Source organism: Argiope bruennichi, chromosome 11 (assembly GCF_947563725.1).
Source record: "Argiope bruennichi chromosome 11, qqArgBrue1.1, whole genome shotgun sequence".
Taxonomy (NCBI): Eukaryota; Metazoa; Arthropoda; class Arachnida; order Araneae; family Araneidae; genus Argiope; species Argiope bruennichi.
This window is the reverse complement of record NC_079161.1, coordinates 15,002,779-15,022,942: the sequence shown is the minus strand read 5'-3', so window position 1 is coordinate 15,022,942 and position 20,164 is coordinate 15,002,779. Positions and strand designations below refer to the sequence as shown.

Below are 20,164 nucleotides of genomic sequence, written 5' to 3'. Positions count from 1 at the left end.
GCAAAATATACAATTCATGCACGATAAAGTATTTTTGAACAATATATTAGAAATTTTGTTTTGTATTGTGGTCAGCTGGAGTTTACATAGCATGGACTGCAATGATTTCTCTTTGAGAGTCTCGATCGTATTGTTTCTGCCTTCTAGAAGTGTGCCTTTTTTTAAATACAATTCTATAATAATTATACGTATCTGTAAAAACACTCATGAAACTTCAGGAAAGAATCAACACAAGTTATGAAAATTAAAAGATACTCGGATAAATCGGAAGTCAAATGTCTGTACAATATCAAGTATTTATTGTACTCTAACCATGAATATTCAGAAAATGTTCAAATATACACAAAATCCCTATCAATGCACAATATTCAACCTATGCAACAATAGGATATACACAATATCCGCAATTATACGCATTCGGTTTCTATTCTCGGCAAGTAAGTATTAAACTTCATTTTAATTCGTCTAGGAAGTTATTAAAATTTAAATCTACAGTTTATATACAGAAACGAGATGATGCTTCGCAATATTTAAAGTTAATTTTTAAGATTTAATCCGAAATAAAAAGTAAAGGTTCGATGAAATGCTTTACCTCCCCCTGAACATATTCAGATATCCCCCCATCATTCTAAATTTGAAAGTATACGTTAAGCTTCTTTATAAAAATACGCCGGTTAATGGAAGTAAGTTGTTAATTTGTAAGATTATTAAATTTTAAGACGGGTTTCCGCAAATTCCCTCCCTCTCACCAGCCGGCTGGCACCTAACCCACTTTTGGAATTATGATTAGACGATTTGAGCTACTCTTATCCCCCTCCCCCCCCGCATTCGTAACCCTCCCGCCTCTCATTTCGCGCCTAATTAAATTACCTTTATAAAGAAGCTTAGCATGATACTTCAAATATCAGAATATGGAAGAAATCTGCAGATTAAAGCCTATACGTGTAAATAAAATTTTCAGAATCGTTAATTACCTCCAATATTTAAAGTTAATAATTGGATGATTAATCTTCGCTTATATTAACATTCGAACTGTTAAATTTAAAACCGAAGGACTATTACTAGTTAAAATTTTCGCATACAAGTCTTAAATACTAAGTGTGAAACAAATTTTCAAAACATAACTTATTTCTCTGACAATTATCTAGAAATTTAAGGACTGGTGAATTCAGCGGAAAACCTATAACGTGTCATTTAAATATCTTCTCAATATTCATGTTTAGAACCGACTTCCTTGCTGAATCAGTACGATCAAATTTTGATTCTTAATCGAACTCGGGAATAGAATACTTTTTTTATATCTTCACGTCTATAGAAATTCTTATTTAAATACTATATTTTTAATAATTATATTTACAATGTTTTTCTTACAACTCTAAGATAAAATAAACTGGATTATAAATATATCAATTTTTACAAGAATTTATTTTTTCTTCAACATTTGCTTTACTTTTTATTTTACTATATTGGTATTTATGTATAATTTAGCACCGATTTAAGTTTTGTACTTGCATTAAAATGATTTTAATTTTCTGATAACGAAGTTTTACTTTCAGTTCTGATCCACTTATTAGTATTAACCAAGTTAATGTTGAAATTTGCATTAGAAACTAAAATGCATGTTCTTTTACTCAATTATAGACAAAGTGTTCGCAATATCAAAATATATATGGAATCTTATTGCAACAATTTCAAAATCATGCGCTCTATAGTCGTAATTTTTTCCTAATGCTTCTCTATTTCAAGCAAATGGAAGGATGCTCTTTTGATCCTTTCTGGAACGTTTTGCAATCTTCAGCGTACAGGCAATTCAGCATCCTTCATTAGAGTTGGCACTCAATGCAAATGATTTTCCGATGTCCACCTAAAAGCAACTTGGCATTCCAATTCCGTCGTTGGTATTCCATTTCCGACGACTGATACAACTGAATTACAGACATATTTCAAAATTGTGTTTTGATATGTAAAGAAAAATTGAGAAATCAAGATTTTTAAAAGCACATATTGAAAATTAAGATTCTGCAACTTTTAAATGTTTTACATGCCTTAATTTGCCAAGATATTTAAACAAGCAAAACCAATCTTGGGGTTTAGATCAGTTGTATTAACGTCCCGTTTTAAAGTAACATTAGGGCTATTTTGGGAAGGACCTCGTAATTTTGAACAGCGATCAGATGACGTGGAGGACACCTGAGCGGTCACCTCCCTCTCTAAACTTCCACACCACACCAACGGTTAGGAACCGACGGATTTGACGTGCAACAGATCCTCTTACACGACGGTTTTTCAGTGGAATCGGGTCTCGAATCTGAAACTCTCCGGTCCCAAAGACGAGACTTGACACCAGGCCACCGATGCTCAACCAATTTTTGGGAAGGGGGTGGACAGAATGACATTTTATGTACAAGAGTAGGTGTCAGTTTAGCTAAGGTAAACAAAAATTCAAAATAAAACCAAATCAGAAATTCCAAGTAGAAATAATATCGCAAAAATCTTTAAAAATGGAAGGAAATTAAAAATTCCACAAGAAATATTCCTAAAGCAGAGCTGGGAAACAATCCAGTTGCAAGTAAATTTGTAAAGCACAATTTATGAATTCGGGATAAAAATATTTATAAGAAAAATTTGGGCGTGATACCTCACTCATCAAGTCCTTCAGGTCTAAAGCAATAGTTTAGAGAATTTGAATGGGCTTAGTTAAAATCAGTGCATAAAAATACGGCCAACAGTTGGAGTTGTATTTCCGATTGTACACATAGTTGCTAGATCTCCAGACAGCCATACATGCTCGTGTAGCATTACTGAAACGAATATGAATATGTTGATTTAACACCAAATCGCAGAGAAGGGAAAAATCGACCACAATGAAATAACGGACTTGATTCGTTGCAATTTATTTGAAAATTCTTCAACCGCCATTTATCAAGGATGTGATGTTTCATGGAATTGCGAATGTAGGCAAAAGGAACAGAAGCTTCTGTAGCGATTTGTAATGAGCGAGGATAGAACCTGGGACCTTGTGGTTTGCAGTCAAGTAACATGACCATGATACAAAAGCAATTGCTCTGGTAGCGTAGCTGTTAACTGGCTTATAAGCTCATACTACTTAATGTGCTTCATTATTACAGAAATAAGAAATTTAATATGAAAATTTATTCTTCCATGATGGAACTGAACGCTAATGAAGACAAAAGTTGGATTTAATATTTTCAACTTAGCGATGCTCATATTGTCGCTATAATTCCCGAGTTTCTGATACCAACTAAAATGTGAGGTAGTGTTGAAGCAATAGCAAATTGAACAAAAAGGCAGAAAGACTGGCTGCAAATGGAATCAATCATACCAGAAACTACATGTCGAAGGACATTTGAATCGTCTATAAAAACTATTGTGGTCAGAACACGGATAGCTATGGTAAAAAATTGATTTGTTTCTGGATGCGTGTCATTTTATTGAATTTAAATGGATTGCGATGTCAGTCAAAGGAAAAAAATACTATCCAAAGCAAATGCTGGCGAGAAGTATTACTCTGGACTTGCAAACCAAAGACATGAAAGCATTATGCTTTGGATGCGACCGAGGAATTCTATGTGCAGGATGATTTACATATCGAGATATCAAAGTAGTTTGACACAATTTTAAGGTAATCGATAACTTAATGTCTCAAAGAGTTAATTTTTGGGTATTTTAAACGTTCATATTGAAAATCTAGTTTGTATCATTTGATCTAGGGCATGGTGAACTACTCCAATAATGCACAAAATACTTAAGCTAAAGGCGATTCTAATGAACATCAATGCAGGCAAGCCTTGATAATATCTTACCAATTCCTCTTGATTGGAAAGGAAAGCAAAGCTTCTAGTTTTAAATATACATTTTCACCTTCAATCTAACCGGTAACTCATCATAAACAAAGATGTTACAATCGCAGCTCCATGGTTTAATCAGTGAAAGAAGGTCTGTTTCAAGAGGTTCTAGAAAAACTTATTTAGCTTTGCGAAAGTATAAATTATAGAGCTGATAAACGCTTAACAAAGTAACATTTCATCCTCAATATTGTGAAATACTTACATCTATTGTCCATGCATCGATGCAAAGATGATCAACTATAGAGGCAATACTTTGTTTTTGTTTTTAGACAGTTCAAAGTGAAAAAATGCATCCAAAATATAGATTAGGGATATTTTAATTACTCTTTTCATGACTCAATCATGAATTCTGGAAATAAATGGTCTTATTTTTCAGCAAGTGCATTCTTATCTTAGCAGTGGGTCAGGGATTCTTCGACAGGCCAGTGTACTTTGATCTGTGCACCAAGAACTTTTGAAGCTTGATTGAACGTTTCGAAGCTTCTTCGGAACATTAGAATGAGAGGAATGACGACTACCTGTAAAGGAGAAAAAATATTAGGAAAAGGAAAATGATCCAAAATGACGCAATAGAAAAATGATCCAATGTTATTGTTTCAAAAAAATCAGCTTGACTATAAGCAAATATTGCAATATTTATTAGTTTCCTAAACTTTGCAAATAAACCAATATAAATATCCATTGTTGAAAAAGTAATTTTTAAACATTCTCCACAAGCTTCATAAGAGAAAACAAATGAACAAATCAAGCACAACTTCATAAGCATAACAAATCAATATTCCAAAATACCGAATATTATAAAGTCTTATTTAAATTAGCTAAATTATAGAACGCCCCGTTTTAAAGCAAGATTAGGGCTATTTTGGAACGGACCTCTTAATTTTGAACCGCTATCAGATGATGAGGACGATACCCGAGTTGGCACCCCCTCCCCAAACTTCCACACCACACCAGTGAAAGGACGTTCGATCCTGATGGATTTAATGTGCACCAGACCTGCTTACACTACGGTTCTTCGATGGAATCTGGTCACGAACCTGAAACCCTTTAGTTCCGAAGCCGAGACCTCACCACCAGGCCCCCACGGCCCCACCTTATTTAAATACAGTCGGAATTCCAAATAATACCAAGCCCATAAACCATTGTTTTTTTTAAAGATATATTACACAATTTGCCTTCAGAAATGCCTTTTCATTTAGTTTTCTTATATGCTGCTGATTTCCAGTGGGCAATTATAGAAAAGTAAACAAGTCTATTTGAGGTCCATTGGTTTTATTAATGCTGGTAGCCAAGTCTAAGTTAATTTGTAGAATGAAATAAAACAATTTGAATAAATGGGAAAGATACAATACAGCATCAGTTTTTTTTTTTTGTCAAGTAATGCCGGACTGCAAAAGGTTAATCCTCACTTACATTCTGGAAATAGTTTAACTTTTAATTCAGTCTACTCAACTAGAATGTCTATTTGCTTAGTTCCAGGTGTGATGGCACTTGGCGCGATTTTTTTTTTTTTTTTTTTTTTGCTTTTAATGATATTTAAAACCGCGCCAATTGCGGTATCCAAACGAATTTTGAATTTCTGCTGGAGAACGCTTTCTCGCGCAATTTGCGCATGTAAAGATGTTAAGTAGTCAGAATATTTTTACCATGTTACCTATTTTAGGAAAGAATGGTATACGAGAAAGGGTTTTATTCTATCACCGGCTTTAACAAGCTGTTGAATAAATTATAATTAAAATTAATAATAGTCATTAATTAAAATCCCATATTATAGAAATTCGAATTTTAAAGGGGGCCGGGACCCATTTTGAAAATTTTTTTATTAATTTAAAATTTTGAAATTTTTTGTACTGATCAACCATTTTATTAATAAGCAAAATCACAACACAAAAGTTTTCAAAATTTTTTTTTAAACTTAAAATTTAAATTTTTTTAAAAAAAGTGACGTTGTTTTAAATTGATATAACTCAAAATATTTTTGATCAATTATCAAAATTTTTTCATTAAATCAAACACATATATTCTTTCATTTTGATTCGGCAATTTAAAAAATATTAATTTAAAAAAAATTTAAAAAAATTTGAATGAATTTTAAAAAAATCTTTGGTACTTTTTTAAAAAAAATTCATATCTTGGAAAGTAAATTTTTTTAAAAAATTTGCTGAATCAAAATTAAAGTAAACAGTGAAAAGTATGCGTTTCAAATTTCAGACCTCTATCTTTATATGATCTGGACTTATATCAATTTGATCACAACAAATAATGAAAAATCGCAACATGGTTAAAAATGCGTTTCGAGTTTAAAAATAAAATTTATAAGAATTAAAACTATTTAAATACCTTTAAAAGCTTCCAGATGCATAAGAGACTCCTCCCTTCCTCACAAGTGTTTGGTTTAATTAAAAATTTATTTCCAAAAAAATCAAAAATTACGCTAAAACAATGCCAAGAAATGTCTGTTTACATTTAAAGAGATGAAGTTGCCATGGCAACGCCTTTTTGACAGTTGGAATTTCAAAGCAGTGGTCAACAAAAATTATGATATCTCTCGTTCTAATTAAGATAGAAACATGATTTGAATGTTATTTTAAGCAGAAAAGCATGCAGGTGTTTTTCAGTTAATTTTCGAAAATTTGACGATTTATGTGTCCCGGACCACCTTAAACATTGTAACGACCTCCAAGACCTATATAGATGCTACCAGAAACCTCAAAAGGATAAGTTATATGAACACATTTAATGTGCAGGAAAAATCAAAGACAATTTGATATGCCTCTTTTATATTTATACATTTTATCAGACAATCTTTCTGAAACATCAGCTAGAATGTTAATTCATCTTTTAAAAGGAAAGATTCGAATAGTAATCATAGCCAACTGGATCCACTTTTATCAAGTCGTTACAGAAATATACTAGTATCTGTAAACTGTATATGAATGCAATGAAACTTGCATGAAAATGTAATAAGTTTTACATGGACTTGAAACCTGTTGTCCCTCAAATGGGAGTGATTAAACATCTGCATGGGGGATGAACAAAATGTACATCTATCGGCTCATGCTCAGTGCAAAAGATATTTAAACTGGCAGAGGGCGCCGTGTCTGTCTGACACAAGTGTCATATGTTCTGTTAAATAAGAGTAGCTCTTGCGTTTGAACAGAGAAGTGGGAAAATAAAAAGGAAACGGGTGTTTTTTTTAACTGAGCTATCAATATTATAAAACATTTATACATTTTATAATATACGGTCATGAATAGGAATGGTATGACCAAAACTTTAATAGATGCACTTGTGGGCCTTGAACTGCATATCATTGATGGATAATAGTTAAGAACATTACATGCATGCAAAAATACAGACTGATACAGTCCAAAAATAACACATTTGGCACCAAGTTTGAGGCAGATATGCATTTAAGATTTTAAATCTGTACCAAATTTCAGCCATTTAGTTTATTTCAATTAACACGAGAACTGGGGACCCACAGGACTTTGTAAAGACCACGGGACTTTGTAAAGACCACGTACAAAATTTCACCCGTCCAGCCCAAACAGTTTGTGTTATCGTGTCCATAGAGACAATACAAAAAGTGTTTAGACTCTGATCTAAAATGCGTGAACAAATTAAAATATCGAGTTCAGATTTTTTGGGGTGATTATACTGTTTCTTTATATACGAAAATGTAAATAATTTTAAAATTATATTTTGTATGTGCGCATATAAAAACATTTTATAGAATCGAAACCCTAAATCTGGGCGAATCTTGAAATTTTATACTTACACAGATTTACTTATCTTTGTCCAATTCTATCCTAAATAATCCAATCATTTTCTTCCTCAGTTGTAATTGCTGAACATCGGCTTGAAAGTTTTCCAGAACCATTCTATAGTTCCAGAGCAACTGTAAAGTCTGTAGACTCTGTACGGCTTTTAAATTCATTCCGTACCTGCAAAATATATATATAAAGAAATATATAGATTTGTAAAATAAAGTTTATTTAAAATTATGGCATTACTTTCTGAAATCGAAAAAAAAAAAAAAAATCAAAAATATAAGTAATAAAAATTTATTTTTATAGCATTCTGTGAAGAAATAAACTGAAAAATTGCAATTTAATGCATAATTATTCCAAAATTTGAATATATACTTATTTTTATATTATTTGTCCTATAATTAGGTTTTCAAATATATTAAATCAAAGATTAAACTTTCATGAGGAAAATCTATATATATTAGATGCAGTCACAGGGCAGATGTTAGAAAATATATTCTGTGAAAATATGGGAAGGCTGGCAAGTTTGATAACATATATAGATGCTGTATTCCACAAAAGATATAAACTTCGGTTGGGTTTTAACAAACAGAATTTGAAAAATTCAACCATCTTAATAGAATAACAGAAATATCCTTCAGTTTACAGCAAGAAAACTCGATCCGCGATCACAGGAATTCATTCCACTGATTCACTACAATTCTCGCGCTTTATTATCTTCATGGCAGTATTGAATGTTCTAAAACGCTGGAACTCGATAGAAATATCGTCATAATTTGGAAATACCACGAGTTAATAGTAAGCAAGTGCAAGAAGCAGAAGTCGAATTTTCCAAATGAAGTAGGCTATGAAAGTCTTTAGCGGAGCATAAATTAATGACTACGTTAGTTGACTATTTTTAGTTTCGACAAGACAGGACTAAACTAACAGTTACATTTTATAACTAAGCAGAACTATATTGTGAAAACGTGAAAGTTCTGTATACTAATAAATATCAACAAGAGATCGATTTTTAAAAATAGTTAGAATTTTAAGTGAAAAATCTGATATTTGAAAAATGGACGAATTAGAATTCTCCACAAAAACTAATTTAAATATGCAAAATCGGATCCCCAATTCTATTGAATTCAATATTGGGGTTTTAAGAAAATATTAGCAGGTAAGGCAAATTAAACGAAAAAAAGTATTTTAAAAATATATATAAGTTTAGAAATCAAGCTTCAAATTTCTATAGTAATCGTATTTTTCCTAAACCATGTACGTCTAATCACAGCAATATAAAGCTGATTTTGCTGAAATTGTAGAAGAAAATTTTTTATTGGAAGTCATTACTTATAATAAAAATGCGTGCGTGTGGAAAACCAATCAATAGTAGAACTGCACATATACAGATTAGACCGTTTAACCTAGAGCAACCAAGCCTGGCTCATGCACTTGAGGGCAAAGAAGTGCACCTGGGATCGAATCTTTTGAAATTTTTGAAATTAAAAGTTAAGCTTGCGTTTAACCACGAACATTCCGAAAATATTATAGTACAAACGATTTTTACATAATGTAAAATTCAAAATTTCTTTTCATTGATACCCTTTTTTCAACGTATAGTTTGGTTTGATTTAGTTATATTAACGTCCCGTTTGAAGCAATACTTGGGCTATTTTGGGACGGACCTCATTTTGAACCGCGGTCAGATGACGAGGACGACACCTGAGCTGGCACCCACCCCCTCTCCACACCACACCAGCGGGAGGACGTTTGGTCAGGATGGATTTAATGTGCAACAGACCCCCTTACACGACGGTTCTTCGGTGGATGGATGGATATTGGATTTTTATGGCGCAAGAGCCAAAACTGGCTATGCTGCGGGTTCTTCGGTGGAATCGGGTCTCAAACCTGAAACTCTACGGCTCACAAGCCGAGACCTTACCACCAGGCCACCGCGGCCTTTTTCAGCGTATAAATTAAGCTTTATTTTTAATAAAAAAACTGGAATGTGGGAGATAAAAATTAAAAATTAACTGACAATTTCTCATCGATCCTCGACAATTTTGGAAAATATTACAGCTTAAAAATGGTTTTTATATCATTTTAAAGAGGTAAAAAATGTATCTTTTCAATGCTACCAATATTTTAACTTAATTTATAAATAAATTAAATCATATTTTCCAACAATTTCACACAAAATAAAAGCTTGACTTACACAAGCACATACGCAGGCATAGGAACAATTGGCGTTATCTAAAGCGTTGTCATCAATTTATATTATAAGATTGAATTCTTACGGCAAATTAAATGTAGAAAATTTTTTAGTCTATGACCTTATAAAATGAAACAAAGGGAGCACGGTATTTCTATAAAAAAAAATTCTTTTCTGTGATCTTTCAATATATTTTGATGAATGATCCAATAATTCTGCGTTAATTACGGCAATTATAAATAAAGAATTTCCAATCTAATTGGGGTCAAATAGATTATTTTTTAGCAATTAGTATTGGGGATATACTACTAATAAAGAAAATGGTTAATTGAAATAAAGTCGCATATCCTGGAGAATAAAGAATTATATATTTCACAGACGCTTGGTCCTATGAATCGTGTTAAGTCACACTTACTACCCCTAAAGTCACACTTACTACCCCTAAAGTCACACTTACTACCCCTAAAGTCACACTTACTACCCCTAAAGTCACACTTACTACCCCTAAAGTCACACTTACTACCCCTAAAGTCACACTTACTACCCCTAAAGTCACACTTACTACCCCTAAAGTCACACTTACTACCCCTAAAGTCACACTTACTACCCCTAAAGTCACACTTACTACCCCTAAAGTCACACTTACTACCCCTAAAGTCACACTTACTACCCCTAAAGTCACACTTACTACCCCTAAAGTCACACTTACTACCCCTAAAGTCACACTTACTACCCCTAAAGTCACACTTACTACCCCTAAAGTCACACTTACTACCCCTAAAGTCACACTTACTACCCCTAAAGTCACACTTACTACCCCTAAAGTCACACTTTAAACAAAAAGTTAGGCTTATTCTATTGCGTTGAAAACTGAATGAGTTATGAAAATTAGAATATTACTATCTTATAAAAATGTGCGATTTAAACCATTCTATTGATCTCTTCAAAGATACGCCAATCAGAACTCGGCATTTTTTCATGATTGATCTGTAAAATTACGAGATTTTCTTAGAAAGTGATATTTATGGTTTCATGACTCCGATTTGGACGCAGAAGATTTTTTTTTGTTTAAATTTTTTTTATTTAAATGTTGGGGTTACAAGAATATTTCACTGGAGACATTTTTTTGGGATTAAAAGATTGTAAAATTTAATTTTCTAGAAGTACCTTTATTGACTGATGTAAAATATGTATATCACTTAAAAACATCAGAAAATGGAACTAAAAACTAAATTTTATGAAGACTGAATTTATACTCAATTCTTTAGACTATTGCATAAATTATGAAAATATTATGAAGTGCTTATAAACCTTCAGTACTGAACTTTTCTGTCTATTCATTTTTTATTTTTTCGTATACGAGACAATACCCCCTACAGTACGTACAATACCCCCTACAGTACGTACAATACCCCCTACAGTACGTACAATACCCCCTACAGTACGTACAATACCCCCTACAGTACGTACAATACCCCCTACAGTACGTACAATACCCCCTACAGTACGTACAATACCCCCTACAGTACGTACAATACCCCCTACAGTACGTACAATACCCCCTACAGTACGTACAATACCCCCTACAGTACGTACAATACCCCCTACAGTACGTACAATACCCCCTACAGTACGTACAATACCCCCTACAGTACGTACAATACCCCCTACAGTACGTACAATACCCCCTACAGTACGTACAATACCCCCTACAGTACGTACAATACCCCCTACAGTACGTACAATACCCCCTACAGTACGTACAATACCCCCTACAGTACGTACAATACCCCCTACAGTACGTACAATACCCCCTACAGTACGTACAATACCCCCTACAGTACAATACCCCCTACAGTACAATACCCCCTACAGTACAATACCCCCTACAGTACAATACCCCCTACAGTACAATACCCCCTACAGTACAATACCCCCTACAGTACAATACCCCCTACAGTACAATACCCCCTACAGTACAATACCCCCTACAGTACAATACCCCCTACAGTACAATACCCCCTACAGTACAATACCCCCTACAGTACAATACCCCCTACAGTACAATACCCCCTACAGTACAATACCCCCTACAGTACAATACCCCCTACAGTACAATACCCCCTACAGTACAATACCCCCTACAGTACAATACCCCCTACAGTACAATACCCCCTACAGTACAATACCCCCTACAGTACAATACCCCCTACAGTACAATACCCCCTACAGTACAATACCCCCTACAGTAGTCAAAAAAATTTGAGCTCGAGATTTCAATTAGTCTTCAAGTTTTAGATCTCCCCGAGTTCAATAATTTTTTTGAAGAATGTTTATCAGCCTGCCTGCCTGCAACAAACAATTCAAAAACTTGAGCTAGGAAATTGAAATTTGGTATACGGATCAAATTTGCAGATTTTGCATCAAACTTGTAGATATCTGTCCTATTTTGAGTGAAATCTGTTCAGAGGAAGCCCTTTTGTCCGGCCGTTTGAATATAAGGTAATACCACAGCTACAAAATGAAGAAAGCTGGATAAAATTCGGTTATACAAATTTAACTTCTACAGTATAGACAACTAAAATTTTGTGCCAAATCCAACTACAGATTGTCTGTCAGTCTGTTCTTTCAGAAAGTTAACGCTATACTACAGGACTGCAATGACTTAAATATATCAAGTATGGTACGGGAATTTGACTACAAGGGCAGTTTGGTGCGGAATTTGTTTCAATCGGTTAAGAAGAAAAATTTTTTGTATAAGACATTTGATTTTTGGAAATTATTAACACATACCAGGAATTAATCAAATAACTTGGCAAGTACTACACGATATATTCAGTTAAATTGCTGAATTCATGCCAAAAATCAACACTTCGTAACTATTGAATGCCAGTGCCATTTAAGACGTTCTCACATGACAAATTATGCGAGAAAGTTTTGTGGAGACTATTCCTATTTAACTATACAGGTTAAAACTGTTTTGCAATAAAAACGTTTGTAATAATTGAATTATTATTTTCAGCTCAGATTTTATGGATGCTGACAGAAAATTAGAGAAATACATCGTACAACGAACAGAATGAGGCAAGGCTCTTGTAATAGTGTGAGCTATACGACTATCAAAATTTGAAGCCAATTTTTATCAAATATTTATAAAGAAACTAAATTACAGAAAATAATTTAATCGAAATTTTTAGCAAGTTTTCATCTCGGCCAACTACCTGATGTACAAACGCAGCTTATTTAAAGTAAAATAAAGCAGGAAGATGCATTTTTTAACATTGAAAAATGACCAACTTTAGAAAATTTTTGGAGCTGAGCATGTTTTTTTCTTTTGAAGCACATTTATTATGATCTTTTTTTTGAACCGAGAATTTAAGCCTTTTTGTTTGTCACAAATTTGAAATAAACTAGATTTTATTTTCTTTGCGACATTTTAAAAAGCCCTTTTATTAATAAAACTTAGTACACGCATTTTCAAGCCATAGAAAATTGGCGATTTCCGATTATCATTATGTCTTAATTTATTCGGTGTTTTTCTACTCACAAATTGAAATTCTGGCATTTAAAGTGACTTTCTCCATGAAGATACATGGAATTTGCTCACATCACTTTAAAAATACTTAGACAAATTTTCTTTCGAAAATATTTAGCTACAAAAAAAAATTACGTTTCGATATTATCTGCTAGTCTTCGCATTGATGAATTTTACACCTATCTCGGTGGACTGGGATTGATAAGCGAAAGCTTTTTCCAGTCATGTCTTTAAAGCAAATATTGCCTACTTTGCTGAAATATTCGAGGGTTTTACTGAAAACATGCAAGAATAATATTCTCGAAACCTTTTTGTGTGCTCTTATAAATGTTAACTTCCACACCACACATCCAGTAGGACTTGGGCAAAGCAACGGTTGCTAAGTTTTTATTTTCAGAGTTGCTCAACTGCGATTTGTGCATTGTATTATATTGAGAGAAATTTAATATGGGATACGGGATCTTTACCCAAACTATATTTATTCAATCGATCTTTACCAAAACTAGTACCTCCGGGGGCACCTCGAAATGAGGATGAGATGCTTCCGGCATGGTGACTGGATCTCGCCAAGCTGGAGGGTACAGAAATTGGTGGGGGATCCGACTCCTCCCATCGATGACGGGACGTACTTCCTGCGGGGAGGATTGTACCGTGGCCGGTGATGGCCCTTAGGACTCAACCACAGTTCCTGCCAGTGTTGCTGTTGCGGCGGTCCGGTTACTCAGTTTTATGGTTTAAATCCGTGTGCCTTCGTAGCGGGTCTGAGTGTCAGATGGTTGACTTGCCAAAACTAGTTTTGATGCAGCCACAATTTTTAATAACTATCGCATATTAGATTTCATTTAAATCGCTGCATTCATGATTGGTTTGGTTTGGTTATATTAACGTCCCGTTTGAAGCAACACTAGGGCTATTTTGGGACGGACCTCGTCATTTTGAACAGCGGTCAGAGGACGAGGACGATACCTGAGCTGGCACCCCCTCTCCACACCACACCAGCGGGAGGACGTTTGGTCATGTGCAACTGATTTAATGTGCAACTGACCTAATTACACGACGGTTCTTCGGTGGAATCGAGTCACGAACCTGAAAACCTCCGGTTCCGAAGCCGAGACCTTACCACCAGGCCACCGCGGCCCCTCGCTGCATTCATGAAGCACTGCATTTACACGCATCCATGTACAGGCTGACATACAGTCAATCCAATGCCAGATATGATTTAAAGTTTTTTTTAAAAGATCTCCATTTAATATATTAATCTGTAAGCTACATTTTATCGTCTTGCTGCAGTGCTTTCACAAGTCAAAGTGATAATTACAAAGTGCATTTGAACAACCAGACAGTCCGAATAGAATCATTTCGGATAGAAATTCACAGATTAGAGAAAATTATGCATGAATACGAAGTTGTTTTACCTAGTAAGGGAGGGTCAAAATTTGAAGATTCTTTCAAATATAAGATAATCAAATAGACGATTGTGACATTCTCTTATATAAGAAAGAAAATGCAATTCTATTATATGCTTCTGGCTTAGTTAACACACATTAGAACCTCTGCCTGAGTCTCTGTCGACTATGGTATACACAGGATCTAAAGTGGATTTTCCATAATTTAAGAATATTTCTCACTTAATTTCAAATTTATGTCCTTTGATTTACTTATGCTTTTTTCCAGTCTCTCGCGAGAGCTAAGTCTTGCATTAATCCGACAGAAATTGCAAAATTCATTAGTTTAGGTAGTTCTATAACTATCTTTCCAGAAAAGTTCGGTCTAGAGTGTATGAAAGTTTGAAATCTATTCAGATGCCACTTTGACAAAAAGTATTGCCAGCATGCTCAGCTAGTTGCCGATTGTGACTCGACAAGAAAGCTTCAAAATAGATTTAAAGACTTTTTTCACAACAATGATGGAACGTATTACAAACGATTCGACTCATTTCAAACACTGTCACATGCATATAAATAGACATGTTTGTTTTGCATCTGATGAAGTCAAAGATTGAGACCATAGCTTTCCGCTGCTACGACTCGGACATCTTATAGATGTCAAATATGACAGGGTTTTGACTTAACATACAGGCGGGTGGTTAAAAAAATATGATCTTTCATGCCTTCCAACTCATGAATTTCAGAACTTCTAAAAATATCCTTTTATTCCTAACAGTAAAATTCAGAAAAATCACCTGGAAACATGAATTGAAGGTGCAACCTTTAGTTTTCCAATTTTACGTTTGTCAAAATTTACTCTTAATTAACACAAAGAATTTATACTCGCACTGAAATATATCAATTTTAATATGCACAAATACAACAATTCAGATAGTTGAAATACAGGGTCCTACAACATCCTACAACGCAAACGGATGAACGGATTGCAACGAAATTTGGCATGTAGGCTATACACGAGATGCGCTCACGGAATTTTCAAAAAGGTTTAGTTCTAAAATGTCCACTAGAGGGAGTCTTTTACAGAAAAACAAAATTTAACACAATAAACGACCAAAACGGAATACAGAAACAATATTAATCCAGAGCAAGAATTACGAGTAATAAAATGTAAAACCGGGAAAAGCTATCAGTTCTAATGAAAAAATATCGAGATTTGCATGTTTGCTAAGATGAAGCTTTATGCAAAACAGGTTAGGGTAAGAAACATTTGCAGTCTTTATGTTTTATGTCGATGTTTCCGGCTGTAATGATGGCGGTATCTTGTTGCAACAGTTGCGACGTTGAATGGCTTAAAGAACTCCATAACGTTTCGTGTGAGAAGCATCACAATTGATCAGTTGCGATCTGCTGTCGAACACACAGTCCATCGACTTGAAATTTTGCAGGTGAATGACTACTTCCATGGAGCACTTTTCCCTACATCGTCCTGGACACGATTAACAACTGTTCCTCTTGTGCAATATCGTTCTAATCTGTTCTTGTTTCTGTAAACTGAACCGTTTTTTTCTCTCAAACAGCGCACTGTTATTTTTTCCTTACTTTTACTTAATGTGGTTCGATGACAAGGCGATCAGAAACTATTCGATAAATGTCGATATCGCTTCTGTATTCCGTTTCGGTAGTTTATTGTATTAAATTTAATGTTTTTTTCCTGAAAAGGTACGCTCTGGTGTACGTTTTGGAACTAAAAATATTTTCGAAATTCCTTGAGCGCATCTCATCTGTATACCAAATTTCGCTGCAATTCGTTCACCCGTTTGTGTTGTAGGATGCTGTTTACAAGGGAAGTTTAATCATAACCATCTTGTATATACTAAACTTTAAATGTAAATAAATGTCTTCAGAAAAACGCATGCATATTCTCTAATAAAGGTATCTCAGAAAACCTTACAATAGTTACGAAATAATCTTTGGTGTGAATTCAGCATTTTACTCAATCTATAGTGCGAAATTTGGCGAGTTTTTTGGCGATTAATCCCTGGCATACGATTAATATTATCCAAAAATGGAATTTGTTTATATACACGCTTTCTCAGTGGATTGAAACAAATTTTATGCAAAGCTGCTCTTGTAATAACAAAAGTTCACGCTAAATTTGATATATTAAAGTCATTTCACTTTTGAGCTTTCGCGCTTACATATTTCTGAAAATACAGACCGACAGACAGTCAACCCGTTGTAAGTTTTGGTTCAAAATTTGATGAGTGTCTATAGATGCTAAACTTAGGTACCTAATTTTATCTAGCTCTTCCCCATTAAGTTATTTTGTCAATTTAGATTTGAACAGCTTGACATACAGACTTCCTCAAAACAGATTTTACTCAACATTTGATAGAAATCTGCAAATTTGGTTTAAAATTATACAAAATTTAAACTGTCTAGCTCAAAGCGTTTCTGAATTATCTTTGTCACAGAAGATTTTTCCAAAAATTGTTTTTCGACCTCGGAGAGGTTTAGAGCGTGGAAATTTTTCAAAATCTCAAGTTTGATTTTTTTTTTTTGACGATTACAATACTTTCTCCTGATATCCTGAGAAAGTTATAATTGACCTCTTAAAAGTTTATATTAATTGTGAAATGGTGTATAATTGGTTTTTGCATACTATGTTCCGGAGTTTAAATTTTGATTTTTATTAACAATCCACTTTTTTAAACATTTTTAGCGAGCCTCTACTATTGAGATAACGGCTAGTTTTATACCTGCAGATTCCCTAGTGAATCCTGGAGATGATTTTACACAATTTTAAATCGAACATTGTGTGACAGTTTGCAAATAGTATAGCGACTTAAACATGTTAAAATGAAAAAGAAAATACTCAAGAATTAGCATTTCAACAAAATTTTGACACGCAGATAAAATGCACTAAATATTTTATATTTTTTTATTTAATTAATTTCTTTTACAGATAAGAGATTTCTTAAAACAGCTGATCTAGAAACATTTTAACACCAGAAAATATATAAAACCTACTTTTCAAGATAATGCATAAATTCCCGAGTTGCATAAATCTGACTTATTAAGAGACATTGTTTAGCAAAATTATGCATTGAAAATGGATCTTATATTTCGAATTCTAAATTTTGTAATCAAAATGAAATTATTAACATACCGTGTAAACGAAGAAGCCGTCCTTGATATTCCAGTACTTCACTCCATTTCTGTGGAACAAGAACACGAAAAATATTCGCTGTCTTTCATTTCGCTGAAAGCATGTTTCTTTGCACTTCATAATTTAGAAAGGATCCAGTTCAGTCATCGAGAAATCGTATTGTGTTTGCCATGACTAGAAAAAAAAAAAAGATTTAAAAATTTGATTAAATAAGAATTCTAACACACACACGCGTGCGCAAACATAATATACATAAATACAGTTTTACATATAGACATATACATAAATACAGTTTTTAGAAAAATATTGCTGAAATCCATATTTAAAATTATTTATTAAAATCAGAAATGAATATATTCTCTGGGAATTTAATTCGTATCGTTTAAAAGCTTGTTTCTTTTTCACTTTTAAAATGTGGTGTAACATTAGCGTCTCTGTGATAATACACTTCAAATTTATCGATGCTTTAAATTTATAAGCCGCTAAAGCTTCGAATAGTTTTAATTAAAAAAAGCATTTTAATACTTTCTTAATACTTATTAGGTAAGAAGCAATTCAGGTGACAGGTTTGGGTACTCTGCATTCAATGAAATTCCCTCAGAGCGTTGCATTTTACGACCGTTGATTTTTATATCATGCAAGCGATAAACAAATATGCCATCTTAAAAACATTAAGAATGCAAATTCATATGCTAAATGCTATGAATACAAAATCTCACCGAGTTCAATTTCAGAACTATCGAGGAGAGAGTTGAAATCTTATTGCAAACAACACATGTTTTCGCTGACACATAATTAGACTTCCGCCATCTTCCATAAGCTTATATCGGTTTACTTTTCGTAAAAACTACGATGCTTCAAATTTTATATTTCTCCAATGCTCTGCCAATTTATAACTTCGCAACATTAACCTAGTAGGTACCAAAGGGATAAAAAAAAAGATTATACCTATTTTCTGCTTTTAATTTCTCCCGAACGGCCTACTTTCACGGATTTAAAAACTTATGGACAGAACTAGAGTCTATTTATATTAGTTATTTGGTAATCTCAAAAAAATATATTAATCGCAAATAATAAATAAACGGGTAACAAATATTTATGAATCATTTTTCATTTTAATATCGTTTAATAGCTTAACATTTGCCTTGGATTTAATAGCATTTGCTTATTTTATATTACTGAAATAGTTCTAGGATTATACAGAAGGGAATGTATAAATCATATTTGTATTAAGATGACAAGTCCTATACTTGGATTACTATCAGCTCTTGTGTTATTTAAGGTTTTGAACCCAATACGGATGTTAAACCACAACCATGCAGCTGAAGTTCCCGAACTTCTATAGTTCTTTATAATTATGTCATTTGTCACAGAGATTATAATACCAATAAACAGAAGGCCTTGGTGGCCTGATGATAAGGTCTCGGCTTGTGAGCCGTAGGGTTTCAGGTTCGAGACCCGATTCCACCGAAGAGCCGTCGTGTAAGGGTGTCTGTTGCATGTTAAATCCTATATGCCAAACGTCCTCCTGCTGATGTGGTGTGGAGCGGGGGGTCTCAGCTCAGGTGTCATCCTCGTTATCTGACCGCGGTTCAAAATGGCGAGGTCATTCCAAAATAGCCCTAGTGTTGCTTAACAGTGGGATTTAATATAACTAGACTAAAATAAACAGGAGAAAAATCTAAATTTTAAATCTAGTATTTAATTTAAAAATTGAAAATCAAGTCTAGATTTTTAAAAATAATGTATAGTTTACAAGACAGGACCATTATTTAGATTTGGACTAGTAATTAAATATTTGGACAGTAAATTCGACAACTTATATTACAATTACAATGTTGGCATTATTGTCTGCAAAATATTTCAACAAAAAAGTAATTCTTTTATGTAAAAAGTAAGTATTTTAAAGCAAGTTGCAAAACATGCTATTACATTTCCACACAGAAAATTTATTTGAATACTTACACATAATTTTTACCATAAAACATAGTTTTATAGAAAATACTACAATGATTTAAATCTAGTTTCGCCGACGCCCTGGCATAGGGGTAGCACGTCTTTCCCATGATCTGGGCGTCACGTGTTCGAGTCTTGGTTCGGACATGGATACGCCTCTTCTGTGTTCTGTCAGTGAGTTGTGTGAATTTTTCCCCATGTAAAAAGCGTTTGTGCAAGCGAATATGACGCATGAAGACAAGAGTGCGATCTAATCCGTACTCTTGGCCCTAGTTGTCGC

The 20,164-nt window shown here is 33.7% G+C and overlaps 1 long non-coding RNA gene across 1 annotated transcript; it reads right to left on the bottom strand.

Annotated features, from left to right (window-relative positions):
- Positions 1-3,885: 3,885 nt before the first annotated feature.
- LOC129957442 (uncharacterized) lies at positions 3,886-18,787 on the bottom strand. The gene is made up of 4 exons (XR_008782765.1): positions 18,648-18,787; positions 17,929-18,102; positions 7,651-7,816; positions 3,886-4,387 (listed from the first exon to the last, which is right to left on the bottom strand). It is a non-coding gene; the product is annotated as an uncharacterized LOC129957442 (long non-coding RNA).
- Between the last annotated feature and the right edge of the window lie 1,377 nt (positions 18,788-20,164).